Consider the following 11,469-nt stretch of genomic DNA (forward strand, 5'->3'; position numbering starts at 1 on the left):
CCTTTAAAGTTTTGGTCTTGTCACCTCTCAGACCTCCTCTGCTCTGCTCACAACCATCTTGATGGCATGGATTCACCAGAAGTTCTTTAAGTTACCAAAAGAAGCTGCTGCAACTTGTGACCAGCTTCTAGAACCAGCTTCCTGTCGCAGCAGCTTGTCTGCAAAACAGCCTGCAATCTGCTGCCACTATGCAATCTTGTCATCTAAGCTTGGATAGCTCTAGTCACATGCCTCTGGTCACATGACTCTGTGTCTTATCTAGTTCCAAATAGCTTTGACTTCCCAGAACCCTGATGTTTTTAGCTTCACTTTAAAGTTAGGGTCTGTCTCAAAAAAAACAAGCTTTGAAACCAGAGTTTGTGCACCTAACAATTCAACAATTCATCTGTTCAGACAACAATCTGCACATGCTCCTTCATTGGTCTCGCAAACTGCAGACTCCATCACACTTGCAGATGGTGGACAGGCTTTGGGGAGTCAGGAGGTGAGTTACTCGCCGCAGAATTCCCAGCCTCTGACCTACTGTTGTACCCACAGTATTTATATGGTTGGTCCAGTTAAGTTTCTGGATGTTGATGGTGGGAGAAATCAGCAATGGTAACCCCATTGAATGTCAAGGGAAGATGGTTAGATTCACTCTTGTTGGAGATGGTCATTGCTTGGCAATTGAGTGGCGTGAATGTTACTTGCCACTTATCGACCAAAACCTGAATGTTGTCCAGATCTTGCTGCAGGTGGACCAGGATGGCTTCAGTATCTGAGGAATCATTAATGGTACTGAACACAGTACAATTATCAGCAAACATCCCCACCTCTGACCTTATGATGAAGGGAAGATCATTAATGAAGCAGCTGAAGATGGTGGAGCCTAGTATATTACCTTGAGGAACTCTTGCAGTGATGTCGTGGGGCTTAAATGTTCGGCCTCCAACAACCACAACCATCTTCCTTCCTAGATATGACTCCAACCAGTGGAGAGGTGTCCCCCTTATTCCCATTGACTTCAATTTTGCTAGTGTTCTTTGATGCCACACACAGTCAAATGCTGCCTTGATGTCAAGGGCAGTCACTCTCACCTCACCTCTTGAGTTCAGCTCTTTTATTCATATTTGAACCAAGGCTGTAATGAGGTCTGGAGTCGAGTGACCCTGGCAGAACCCAAACTGAACATCGGTGAGCAGATTATTGCTGTGTGAGTGCTGCTTAATAGCAATGTCGACAACACCTTCCATCACTTTGCTGATGATCAAGAGTAGACTGATGAGGTGGTAATTGGCTGGATTGGATTTGGCTTGCTGTTTGTGGACAGGACTGTGCACTGGTCACTCCACCAATAATGTCATGTCACTGGGATATTTAAAACCAACTGTTTGTTATAACCAGGGTTCGTTATTTGAAATTAGCATGTATAATTCTCTTTAGGAGCTAAATTATAATTACAAATATCCACATTCTAACTGCAGCTCTGCAGCTCCCTCTAGTGTGTTGTTTCAAGCAAATATATTCAGTTTAAGAAAACTGACCTTGAAAATGAGTGATGTGAGTGATGTTTTAGGATTCGGGGCATAATCAGCACCATTGGCAGTGGAATTGAGGTGCGATCCAGTTGTGCTGGGTTTTTGAAAAAGTCTGGGTTTTGCTGGGTGTGGGGGTGGGGAATGAGTGGGTGATATCACCTACTAGAACCCCTGCTAGTCATCACTCCAAATTCTTTCATTACTGCCCAGAATAGCTTTCTTCTGAGTGGGTTATTTTTTATATAGCTGTAATTTGTTGTTGATATGCAAGTGAAAACATCAAAGGTCACTGCTATCTGTTGCTTATGGGACCATTTGTACACATTAGACTCCTGAAATAAAACATGACGAGATGTCATTGGAGCAGCACTATGATCTGTTGGCTATCATAAGCTGCATTGTAGTAAGTTCTGGCTCTCCTCCTGTAACAAATAATTTATGATATTACACAAAGCTACAACAAGTGAAAGCTTCATTTTCAACAAAAGACTATGTCAAGATCAGTTCAGTACAATAATGAACTTTACTAACTGGAACTTATGAATTCACAAGAGCATTATGGCTAGCATGATAATGCATATTTTTAAAATACTGTTGGGCACATTATTTAACTAAAAGTCTTACCTCTAGCATGTCTTTCACATCACACCAAAAAATGTGGTCTCTTTGGTGTCAGACATCAAAAAATCACACCTCAAATAATAATCACACCTCATAAGCATCATAAACATATTGGGCAAAAAGTAATGATTGGTAACTTAACAGATCTGAGCTTATTTCAACCAATTATCCAAATGACTAAACATAAACAAATCAAAAGCAATTCAATTCAGCCAGTAAGTACCAATAGGAAGTGAGTAAGCGCCAAAAAAACTGAGCAATCAAATGGTTCCATTTATTTTCAAAGCTACTAATCCCAAACTGGTAAGTAATAAAAACTGACTCATAAAAATTGCTCAAATAACTGTGTTATCTATGTTTGAACCACCATTTTAATTTTGTAACTAGCTGAAAAGGTGCCCTTGTAAGTAGCATTGTAACAAAAGAAACACATAAAAAAATTAAACAATTCAAAACGAAAGTGCTTCTTATTACTCAAGGTTCCATTATTATGCTGTGAATGCCTGGAAAATATTTTTCTTGCAGAGACATCCCTCCCGATGTTAGGAACCTGCATCTAAATTTGGAGTACTTGGCTGGAGCTTGACTTATTGCATTGGACTTTATTTCCTGTTTTTACTTTGTGATGCGTCCGTACATGTTGTCATGGCAAGACCTCACAATCCCTTTGACAACCTGACCCAACCTGCTTCCCATGCTCCCTGCAGTGCTTTGGTCTGATATGTTGCCTATACTGGTCTGACTCAGCAAGCATCTCATGCTCTTTTCAGCAGTTTGCCCCCATCATCCAGGATCATTCGTAACCCATCCCAAGCCATTCTTGGTCTGTTTTGACCCACCAAATGTCTCCACACCTTTCTTTCTTTGGGCCTCCTTATCTCGAGAGACAATGGATATGCGCCTGGAGGTGGTCAGTGGTTTGTGAAGCAGCGCCTGGAGTGGCTATAAAGGCCAATTCTGGAGTGACAGGCTCTTCCACAGGTGCTGCAGAGAAATTTGTTTGTCGGGGCTGTTGCACAGTTGGCTCTCCCCTTGCGCCTCTGTCTTTTTTCCTGCAAATACTAAGTCTCTTCGACTCGCCACAATTTAGCCCTGTCTTTATGGCTGCCCGCCAGCTCAGGCGAATGCTGGCAACTGACTCCCACGACTTGTGATCAATGTCACACGATTTCATGTCGCATTTGCAGACGTCTTTATAGCGGAGACAGGGACGGCCGGTGGGTCTGATACCAGTGGCGAGCTCGCTGTACAATGTGTCTTTGGGGATCCTGCCATCTTCCATGCGGCTCACATGGCCAAGCCATCTCAAGCGCCGCTGACTCAGTAGTGTGTATAAGCTGGGGGTGTTGGCCGCTTCAAGGACTTCTGTGTTGGAGATATAGTCCTGCCACCTGATGCCAAGTATTCTCCGAAGGCAGCGAAGATGGAATGAATTGAGACGTCGCTCTTGGCTGGCATACGTTGTCCAGGCCTCGCTGCCGTAGAGCAAGGTACTGAGGACACAGGCCTGATACACTCGGACTTTTGTGTTCCGTGTCAGTGCGCCATTTTCCCACACTCTCTTGGCCAGTCTGGACATAGCAGTGGAAGCCTTACCCATGCGCTTGTTGATTTCTGCATCTAGAGACAGGTTACTGGTGATAGTTGAGCCTAGGTAGGTGAACTCTTGAACCACTTCCAGAGCGTGGTCGCCAATATTGATGGATGGAGCATTTATGACGTCCTGCCCCATGATGTTCGTTTTCTTGAGGCTGATGTTTAGGCCAAATTCATTGCAGGCAGACGCAAACCTGTCGATGAGACTCTGCAGGCACTCTTCAGTGTGAGATGTTAAAGCAGCATCGTCAGCAAAGAGGAGTTCCCTGATGAGGACTTTCCGTACTTTGGACTTCGCTCTTAGACGGGCAAGGTTGAACAACCTGCCCCCTGATCTTGTGTGGAGGAAAATTCCTTCTTCAGAGGATTTGAACGCATGTGAAAGCAGCAGGGAGAAGAAAATCCCAAACTGTGTGGGTGCGAGAACACAGCCCTGTTTCACACCACTCAGGATAGGAAAGGGCTCTGATGAGGAGCCACCATGTTGAATCGTGCCTTTCATATTGTCATGGAATGAGGTGATGATACTTAGTAGCTTTGGTGGACATCCGATCTTTTCTAGTAGTCTGAAGAGACCACGTCTGCTGACGAGGTCAAAGGCTTTGGTGAGATCAATGAAAGCAATGTAGAGGGGCATCTGTTGTTCACGGCATTTCTCCTGTATCTGACGAAGGGAGAACAGCATGTCAATGGTCGATCTCTCTGCACGAAAGCCACACTGTGCCTCAGGGTAGACGCGCTCGGCCAGCTTCTGGAGCCTGTTCAGAGCGACTCGAGCAAAGACTTTCCCCACTATGCTGAGCAGGGAGATTCCACGGTAGTTGTTGCAGTCACCGCGGTCACCTTTGTTTTTATAGAGGGTGATGATGTTGGCATCGCGCATGTCCTGGGGTACTGCTCCCTTGTCCCAGCACAGGCATAGCAGTTCATGTAGTGCTGAGAGTATAGCAGGCTTGGCACTCTTAATTATTTCAGGGGTAATGCTGTCCTTCCCAGGGGCTTTTCCGCTGGCTAGAGAATCAATGGCATCACTGAGTTCCGATTTGGTTGGCTGTATGTCCAGCTCATCCATGACTGGTAGAGGCTGGGCTGCATTGAGGGCAGTCTCAGTGACAGCATTCTCCCTGGAGTACAGTTCTAGGTAGTGCTCAACCCAGCGGTCCATCTGTTTGTGTTGGTCAGTGATTATGACCCCCGATTTAGATTTGAGGGGGGGCGATCTTCTTGATGGTTGGCCCAAGAGCTCTCTTCATGCCATCATACATTCTTCTGATGTTTCCGGTGTCTGAGGCCATCCCAAGCCATTCTTGGTCTGTTTTGACCCACCAAATGTCTCCACACCTAAGCGACAGAAAAGATAGAGAAAAATAGCAGAGACAAAAATAGAGTGTCAAAAAAGCATTAGAGAGGTTAAGAATCATAGATACAGTTACAAGAAGCTCTTTATGTCTATTACAGTGCCATGAGAAATTAACTATAATTCATTGTGATATATAGTGGAAAATTCTTCTTATAAAGTTTCCTATCTTCTGAGCAATGCTATGGTAGATTCATTAGTAATCTACATTTGTAGCAAGATCTGAGTTGAAAACAAAAGTTTTTTTTTAAATCCCAAAGAAATGCATATACATTACTTTGTAGTGATATGTCAATATCTTGATGCCTTATTTCCACTAGTATGTCCCCAACTGAGTGCTACAAGTTGGATAATTATATCCACCAGATTCCCAACAGACAGAGGGAACTGAAATATGCACAAGTAATAAATTGCTTAACCTGTTGGATAAATATCTTAATAGTATCCAAAACACCTCTTAGGTGTCATATGTTGAAGCCATGTTGAAGCAGCAAAAAACAATAGTAAAGTCTGTTGTTGTCACTGCCATGATGACAGGGGTTACTTAAATTGTTTAGTTTAACATTCAGATTCCTGACAGGTCCACAGAAATTACTTTCTGTTTGGGTTGAATTGCGTCACTAAAAATAACACTAATTTTACAGTAATACGTCTACTCCATTATCAAGAGCAGCTTCAACTCTATGACTAAAATAGTACATTAAAAAAACACAGGTTGCATGAAAAAAAGGTTTTCCCCATGTCACCTCTGGTTCTTTTGTCAATCACCTTAAATCTGCCCTCTGATTATCAACCCTACAACCATGGAAAACAGTTTCTCTTTATTTTCTCTATCTAAACCTTTCATGATTCTAGACACCACTATCAAATCTGCTCTTAGCCTTCTCTGGTATCAGCAGACCAGCTTCTCCAGTCTATCCACATAACTGTAATCCCTCACCCCGGGAATCATTCTAGCTCAAGGTTGTCCAACATTTGGCTCGCAGGCCAGGATCCGGCCCGCCAAAGGTTCTCATCTGGTCCATGGCTGTAAACTGTACTGGGGCCGTTCTTTATCCTCACCAGGGGTCCACGACTGCAGATAGGGAATTTCCCATTGTCAGACTGGCTTTTAAAAAAGATCGCAAGTCAGTTTCACAGCTGACAGATCCTGACATTGAGAACAGCGGTTTCTGAACTTCGAACAGATTCGGTGTTGTTTTAAAAGCCCTCCAGAAAACCCAGAATCTGTCCAAAGTTCAGAAACTGCTGTCCCCAATGTCAGGATCTGTCAGCTGTGAAACTGTCGCGAGATATAAAAAAAATCTGATCAACCATCTGCTGAGTGTTCCTGAGGGGGGACAGAGAGAAAGAGAGAGAAAAGGGGCAGAGCGAGAGAGGGGGCAGAGGGAGAGAGGGGGGGGCAGAGAGAGTGAGGGAGAGAGAGTGATCAAGATCATTCCTGACAGAATGACATCTATCCAGAACAGCAAGCGTGCAGACAAACATTGATTACCTATACAAGCAAAAAAATGCCAGGTATCTCATTGAATCAGTGTCCAACATAATGACCAGAAAGTATATCAATAAGTTAATCTTCTCATTTATAGTTTCTTCACAAAAATGCACCTTTGGTGTTATTCTGATTAATAGTAAGACAAATTTTAATGCCTTTATCTTTATGAAATTGTCTCACCAGTCCTCCGTGTAAGACAAAAATTGTAATGTGCCCCCCCCCCACCCCGCCATGCGAAAAGGTTGGACAACCATGTTCTAGTACATCTCTTCTATACCCTCTCCAAAGCCTTCATGTCCTTCCTAAAGAGTAATGCTCAGAATTGGACAGTATACTCCAGCTGGGGCTGAACAACTGCTTTATGTAGGGTTAATATAACTTCCTGTTTTTTGTACTCTATGTCTCTGTTTATAACGCATAGGATCCCATGTGCTTTATTTACTGTTTTGATAAACAGTGTTGCTGCCTTAAAATATTTGTGCACAAACATCCCAAGGTCTCTCTGATCTTGCATACCCTTTAAAATTGTACCATTTAGCATGCATTGTCTCTCCCCATTCTTTCCAACAAAATGTATCACCTCATATATTTCGGCATTGAATGGCATCTGCCATGTCCACCCATTCCAGCTGCCTTTCGAAGTACACTGACACCTATTACTATCTTCTTCACTGTTAACTACACTTGCAAGTTTAGTGATTTGTGTCACGGACCTGTATCTTTTTTCTCCTTGGATTAAAAACAATGTGTGCCTTTAAGACTTTGTTAAAAACAGTGCACCTTTAAGGGAGAGAAAGTTTTGGAATTTCTAAGGCACAATATGCCAGCAGCTACACTTGTTACCCTAGGCAACAGCGGAAGAGAGCAAGGTCACATGGTTCAATGTTTCGATTTGACTGTGTAAAACTGGCAAAAACTAGTCTGAACGAGTTAGTTTTGAGCAATTCTCCAATGAGGCATGCTACTGAAGAGAAGAAGGCTGTCATTTTTCTCTCAGCAAAAATTCTACAGGGAGCTACGGGCCGAGTTAATTGCCTAAAGAAAAGCCTTTTTTCAAGAAACCGTTTGTATTGATGAAGGAACTGTTGATGCTTGCTGCAGCCAATGAGTTTGAATGCCTATTAAAAACAAACTACTGCATCAAATCTATATGAAGACTTCGAGTAGCCTTTGACTAGTTCCATATTAGAATACCTCATCCATCAGGAACATAACCCACAAAGACTTACTTGTTTATTTATTCTTAAGAAACAGCTAATTCTTTTAAAAACACCACTTTTAAAACCAGTTAACTACTGTTATTTTTGAGTGTATGTGTGTGAATGGGGTAGTTTGATTAAATTAATAAGTTATAAGATGTTTAGACATATCTTAACAGAATTTAAGATTTCATTTTTTAATAAATAGTTAATTTGTTGTTGTATAAAGATACCTGGTTTGGTCTGTATTATTTAGTGGGTTACTAGAGTGTTTATTTTGACTATTTTCTGTTTGGGTGGAAAGCTTTTAATAATATGCTGCGACCTGTGGAGTGACAGGACTGAATTGACAGTGCGTTGCCCCCACAGCGGTTGTAACACTTGCTTGAACATAAGTTTGAACTACCTTCTGAGCATGGGCAAAATCCTATCTGAGTAGCTTTCTGTTATGTACCTCTGTGTTTATTTTTCTCTCTCTTGTTCATAACTAGAGGGGTAGGCCTATGCCAGATAACTGCTGCTGAGTGCGAGGGTGCGGGGACCCCCTGACACAATAGACAGGTGCGGCTGGATTTTCCAGGTGTTGGGATCCTAACATCTGTCCCATAAGGTGGTGTCAAGTCTGCCCACATCCTCAACGCGGCCACTGGTGCAACCTTCCAGCAGGCAGCCTCCTAATTGATGGCCTCCATGGGGCAGGTGGCTCTTGAGGCTGCATGACCAACTAGAAGGCCTGCAGCCCCACCAGTTCTGATGGAAGGTCCTCGACCTGAAACGTTAACTCTGTTACTCTCTCCACAGATGTTGCCAGACCTGCTGTGTATTTCTAGAAATTTCTGTTATAATTTCAGAATTCCAGCTTGTGCAGTATTTTGCTTTTATTTTAGCTTCACTGGTAGAGGTGGGTGCTGACAGGTCAGGCAGGTAAGTGCGAGGGCAACATGGAGGCGCCCTCGGTTGCCTGCATAGAAGTAATAAAAATGAAGAGGCCCAAAGATGGAAGGGCCATCAGGGTACAGTGGAAATCCCTGTGCATAACTATTGACCACAGTTGTTGTAGCCTTTCATCCCATGATCTCGTCAATGGGGCCTGGAGCTCCAGCTCTGACAGCCACCCAGCCTGCCAATGGGAGGCTGCCTTGATTGAGCTGACCGCCTCCACACATGGCAGGAGGCCAAACGGCAGGAATAAACTGGCCAAAGTGGTCATTAACTTGGGCCTCAATTGCATTAATTGACTGCCCGTTTCCGTGGAGCGGGCAACCCAGTCCAGTCCAGCCCTGTGAATGTCCCCCAGAGGCAGGAATGAGTTGGGGAGCTGTCCTGATGCAGCTTCCCCCTATTTTCCCTGCCACCCCCATCTCCAACTCCCCATCTCCAGGGGGCCAGGAAATCCTAACCAGAGATTTAAAAAAAATTTTATTTAGAGATACAGCACTGAAACAGGCCCTTCGGCCCACTGAGTCTGTGCCGACCAACAACCACCCATTTATACTAATCCTACATTAATCCCATATTCCTATCACATTCCCACCTGTCCCTATATTTCCCTACCACCTACCTATACTAGGGGAAATTTATAATAGCCAATTTACCTATCAACCTGCAAGTCTTTGGCATGTGGGAGGAAACCGGAGCACCCGGAGAAAACCCACGCAGACCCAGGGAGAACTTGCAAACTCCGCACAGGCAGTACCCAGAATTGAACCCGGGTCCCTGGAGCTGTGAGGCTGCGGTGCTAACCACTGCGCCACTGTGTTTATTGATTATTGAGATAGGTTGATAAACTGCTTATTATTTTTGGTCTTTGGGGAAACAGCTTCAGTGTCTAGCTTATTAGAACTTTAGCCACCCTGTGGCTCTGCATTTTTTGTTAAACTTGTTTGAATGCACTTTGCTTTAAAAACTTAACATTTAAATCCAGCTCTTTTCAAATCATTTCTGTAGAAAAAATGTCAAATAGTCCTGAGATGGGACATTGACCTTTTGACAACTGTGGAGATAGTTTGATCCCGCCTACTTCCTTGCACAATGCAGTATCTGAGGGGACCAGAGTAAAGTGACAAAAAATACACATTTAGTGTTATACTCAGAATATACCACACCATCTTTCTTTGTGCCATTTAGTCCGCTCGCAGATCAATGGGTAAGGAAGTTATCAAAGCCTTGATCTATGGCTTTCTCCCAGCATTCACCAAGTCTGTTCAAGGTGAATGAGGCAAGCTGTGGCACATTGGAACTCTTGATTTGATGGCAGAAGCCTGAGCATTAATGCTACCATTAACCTTAGAGTCCTGGAGTTGCCACTCACTTCCTGGCAGACAGTTGTGTCTCAATTCGGTGTATTGACACAACCCAAATAGTTACTGACAGTCCCACGCTAGCTGCTTTTATTTTTAAAAAGGATGTTTGCCACATTATCCAATGCCTGCAGAAATATTTGATGTTCAGAAAGCATCCTTTTCTTAAAAGTCGGTCCCACCTTCCAGATTCCTATGCTTGTTAATTAAGGCTAGAGACATTCTGGCCCTTCGGCAAGCCTGTTGCTACTCTTCCACTGACTCCACATCCCCTCTCAACTAGTGCACTCTCAAGCTTACTCTCAAAATCTCTGCTCCGATGCACACTCCCTCCACCAGTGGCGCACTGTGGCTGCAGTGTGTACCATCTACAAGATGTACTGCAGCAACTCACCAAGTCTCCTTCAACAGTACCTTCCAAAATCATGACCTCTCCCATCCAGAACAAGTGCAGTGATAATCAGTGAGTTTTACTTCCTGGTTTGCAGTCTATGAGAGTTCAACATGATTGACTACTTAGCCTGCTTGATGACATCACTGTTCCTGGACATCAGGGATACCCTTGAATTGACACCAGAATCAAAGGGGGGAATTTTATTCTGGCAGTAGGGATCTCAATGTCCGAATAAAGCAACGCTGAGATACCGGTGTTGCCTCTTCTCTGGAAGACCTGCCGAATCTAGTGTCTATCAGGCACTTAAGTGGACAATGGTGGGCCTTCCACAGGATCAAGGACATCATTGCTGGAAGTCTCGGCCTTGGAGAGCTGCCAGCCAATCAGTGGCCAGCAGCTGCAGCACCACTGCAGAGACAGTGGCTGCTGCCGGAGAAGGAGCGTTGCTGGACCCAGGCCACAGTTAGGTCAGGGTGGGAGGTGTCTTGCAGGGGGTGGGGGATGAGGGGGGCTGGCCGCAAGGGCGGAGGTGGCTCTCAGCAGGGCCCCCCCCCCCTTCCCAATGAATAAGTGTCTTTTAACAAGCAACCACCAGAGTCCTGGAGTTTTCTGTGCCATGCTTCCTGTTTACAGACCTTCCTGTCTTAGACTAAATTTTGGCAGAGGTGGGAATCCTCCCCCTCCACCGAACTGCCACCATCCGTCCTATTTTATGTTCTCTCCGCTATGGTGGAGAGTATAACATTTCCACCAATGTATTATTGGGGAAGGGATAATCCATGTCAGAGATCGCTAGATTTTTAAACATTCATTTATGGGATGTGGGCATCGCTGGTCCGGCCAGCATTTATTGCCCATCCCTAATTGCCCTTGAGAAGGTGGTGGTGAGCTGCCTTCTTGAACCGCTGCAGTCCATGTGAGGTAGGTACACCCACAGTGCTGTTAGGGAGTTCCAGGAATTTGGCCCAGTGGACAGTGAAGGAAAGGCGA

This window comes from Heterodontus francisci, chromosome 16 (assembly GCF_036365525.1).
Source record: "Heterodontus francisci isolate sHetFra1 chromosome 16, sHetFra1.hap1, whole genome shotgun sequence".
NCBI classification, from domain to species: Eukaryota; Metazoa; Chordata; class Chondrichthyes; order Heterodontiformes; family Heterodontidae; genus Heterodontus; species Heterodontus francisci.